Source organism: Arachis duranensis, chromosome 2 (assembly GCF_000817695.3).
Source record: "Arachis duranensis cultivar V14167 chromosome 2, aradu.V14167.gnm2.J7QH, whole genome shotgun sequence".
NCBI classification, from domain to species: domain Eukaryota; kingdom Viridiplantae; phylum Streptophyta; class Magnoliopsida; order Fabales; family Fabaceae; genus Arachis; species Arachis duranensis.
Genome location: NC_029773.3, coordinates 44,796,255 through 44,800,016, shown reverse-complemented (window position 1 = coordinate 44,800,016; position 3,762 = coordinate 44,796,255). Strand labels below are relative to the sequence as shown.

Here is a 3,762-nt window from a genome sequence, read left to right as displayed (position 1 = left end):
AATTCTCTGTCTGTTGTTGAGAAGATGATGGAAAAGGCTTGTTATTGCTTAGCCTGTTTCTTCCACCATTATTAAAGCCTTGTTGAGGCTTTTGTTGATCCTTCCATGAGAAATTTGGATGATTTCTCCATGATGAATTATAGGTGTTTCCATAAGGTTCACCCATGTAATTTACCTCTGCTATTGCAGGGTTCTCAGGATCATAAGTTTCTTCAGAAGCTGCCTCTTTAGTACTGTTGGATGCATTTTGCCATCCATTCAGACTTTGAGAAATCATGTTGACTTGCTGAGTCAACACTTTGTTCTGAGCCAATATGGCATTCAGAGCATCAATTTCAAGAACTCCCTTCCTCTGAGGCGTCCCATTATTCACGGAATTCCTTTCAGAAGTGTACATGAATTGGTTATTTGGAAGGTTCTGAAAACGAACCGGTCATTGAACCGTTCAAGCTACTGGTTCACTGGTTCATAGGTTCAACCGGTTCAATCGTGGTTGAACCAAAAAAACCGTTTTATAAAAAAATAATAATTAAAATATAAATAAACACACAAAAATATAATTATAGACTAATAATCTTTAAAACATTATCCAAATTAAAAGTATTACAATCAACCACAATATTATAATCTCATCCAAATACAAACGGAAAAGTCAAATAACAAAAAAAATAATCAATCACAAACCATTCAATTATTCACCATCTTCATATTACATGTCAATTTGCTGCATAGAGAATACTAACATTTTGAGTGTTGTTCATTCAGCAATAGAGAGTATGTAAAGGTAAGATTGGGTGAATTAGAGAGATGGTGTATTGAGGCCACTGATGAGGTGAGCACCAATCAACCATTTGAGATGATTTCTTATATTCTATATTTATATCATAACCTGAATCTGTCATGCATAGTATGTTGGCTCAGTCTGGGAGGAACTGAAACATATTGAGCAAGCTGTAGGATTCCTAGTAAAAGTCAGTTTTACAGAATCTTGAATTCATATTCAAACAATCAAAGGAAAAGAAAGTCAATATTGCTCATCTTCCATTCAATTCTTAATCTCAAGTATTGCATCAGAAACCCAAAAAAAATATTTAATGAAGTAACAAAGGAGCTCTGCCCAGTGAGTGTCATCTTTTCAATTTATAGCTACCTGTAAATTGATATACCTCAATTCTATTCTCTTTCTAATAACAAGAACAATTAATTAAGATCAACATCATGAACAATTTATATACTTAACAATTTATAAAATTAACAAATTATCAAAAGTTCAAGAACAACATAACAACTTAACAATCTAAAATTTAAAAGTTAAGAACAGCACTAAAACATTAATTTATCAAATTAACAAGTTAATAAGATGAATTAGAATTGAAATCAAAATAACAAGAACAATTAAAGCTTTAAAATACAGCAAACCAACAAGAAAACAAAAACTTGAACAACATACTAATCATTAAAAATAATAATTAAATAAAATAATAACTGAATAATTAATACAAGAAAGAACAAGTAAAGAAAAATAAATTACCTTAGGCTGGAGCATGTTCTGAAATTCGAACAGAACAGGGAGAGGGAGTTGAAACTTTGAAATGTAACGGAGATGGTTGAACAGAAACAGAACAGTGGTACATGACAGCAACCAGCAGCAATTACAAAATAGCAATTACACTAACATTGGTACATTATGAAACAGAGCCAGTAACTAGAGCAATTACAAAATATCACAAAATATTAAAATGAAATTTTGAACAAAATTTTTAGAAATTAAAAGGAAGAAGAACCAAGTATTCAAAAATTAAACAGAACCAGTAACCAGAGCAAAATTAAAAAGAAAAGCCAGTAACCAGAGCCATTAACCTTCCAAGCAAACATGAGAAGAGGGAAATTCCAGGCAATAATCTGACCAGCAACACCAATCGGTTCATACAATGTTTGCACATGATATTGCCCATCAGAAATATTTTCAATGTTTGCAATGTTTCCAATATCAATATTACAGGCTTACAGCAACCCATTAATCTCATAGATAATTAGCATAGTGATACACAATAAAAAAATTAATAGTAGCAAGGTTGAATCAAGAATATCAGAAACAAATCACAAATTAACTGATTAACCAACAAACTAAAACCACAATTACAGTTACAAAAATAAAAAACACCTTCGAGGGAAAGGCCACGCGATGGAACAGAGCAGACGCCGCTGAAGGAAGCGCGGTGGAATAGAGCTGGTGCGGCGGGACAGTGGCTGCGCGGTAGAGGCTTCGACGATCGAACGGTGGCTACGCGATGGAGGGAAGGAAGTTTGCGATGTTTGCTCTGCGAAGGAAGGGGAGTGAGGTAGTAGGCAGTGGCTGTTCAAAGTTGGAAGTTCCGACGGCGACGGTAGTAGGCGGTGGTTGGACGGAAGTGAGGGAGTGAGGGAAGAGCAGGAGTTTGATGAGAGAAGCTCTGGACAGTGGCTAAGTGTGAGAGAGGCAAAGAAGTGAAAGAACGCGTTTTGGTTAGGGATGAAATTAGGGTTCGGTGCTCCTCCACACAAAACGACAGCGTTTCAGCAAAATTCAAAAAACCGGCCGGCTCACGGTTCGGTTCGACTGACCGGTTCCCGGCTGGTTCAGCGGTTCAACGGCGATTTTTAAAATCTGCGGTTTTAACATCTGACCGATTCATTTTTTGTGTCGGTTCACGATTCAACCAGTTCGACCGGCCGGTTTGAACCGGTTTTCAGAACCTTGGTTATTTGCAACCATGTCAATAAGTTCTTGAGCTTCTGCAGGCGTTTTCTTTAAGTGGATGGATCCACCTACCGAATGGTCCAATGACATTTTGGAAAACTCAGATAGACCATAATAGAATATATCTAATATGGTCCATTCTGAAAACATGTTAGAAGGACACTTTTTGGTCATCTGCTTATATCTTTCCCAAGCTTCATAGAGGGATTCACCATCTTTTTGCTTGAAGGTCTGAACATCCACTCTAAGCTTGCTCAGCTTTTGAGGAGGAAAGAATTTATCCAAGAAGGCCGTGACCAGCTTATCCCAGGAGTCCAGGCTATCTTTAGGTTGTGAGTCCAACCATGTTCTAGCTCTGTGTCTTACAGCAAAAGGGAAAAGCATGAGCCTGTAAATTTCAGGATCTACTCCATTTGTCTTAACAGTCTCACAAATCTGCAAGAACTCAGTTAAAAACTGATAAGGATCTTTAGATGGAAGTCCATGAAACTTGCAGTTCTGTTGCATCAAAGCAACTAATTGAGGTTTCAGCTCAAAATTATTTTCTCCAATGGCAGAAATTGAGATGCTTCTTCCATCAAACTTGGACGTTAGTTTAGTGAAATCACCAAGCATCCTCCTTGCATTATTGTTGTTGGGTTCGGCTGCCATCTCCTTCTCTTGTTCGAAAATTTCAGAAAGGTTGCCTCTTGATTGTTGTAATTTAGCTTCTCTTAGTTTCCTTTTCAGAGTCCTTTCAGGTTCTGGATCAGCTTCAACAAAGATACCTTTTTCCTTATTCCTGCTCATATAAAAGAGAAGAGAAAAAAAAAAGGAAGAGGAATCCTCTATATCTGGACAAAGAGGATCCTTATTATTAGTAGAAGAAGAAAGGAATAAGAGTGGAGAATCCAATCACAAGGGTGAGGATAGAGGCAGTGATTGGAGATGAAGAGAGGTGAAGAGAAGTGTTAATGATTTTGAAAAAGTAGTTAATGATGTTTGAAAATTAAAGATAAGATATAATTAAAATTAAAATTTAA

The 3,762-nt window shown here is 36.4% G+C and overlaps 1 non-coding gene across 1 annotated transcript; it reads left to right on the top strand.

Moving 5' to 3' along the window:
- Nucleotides 1-2,888: 2,888 nt before the first annotated feature.
- On the top strand, nt 2,889-2,992 carry LOC127745352 (small nucleolar RNA R71). The gene has a single exon (XR_008006549.1). It is a non-coding gene; the product is annotated as a small nucleolar RNA R71 (small nucleolar RNA).
- Nucleotides 2,993-3,762: the final 770 nt, after the last annotated feature.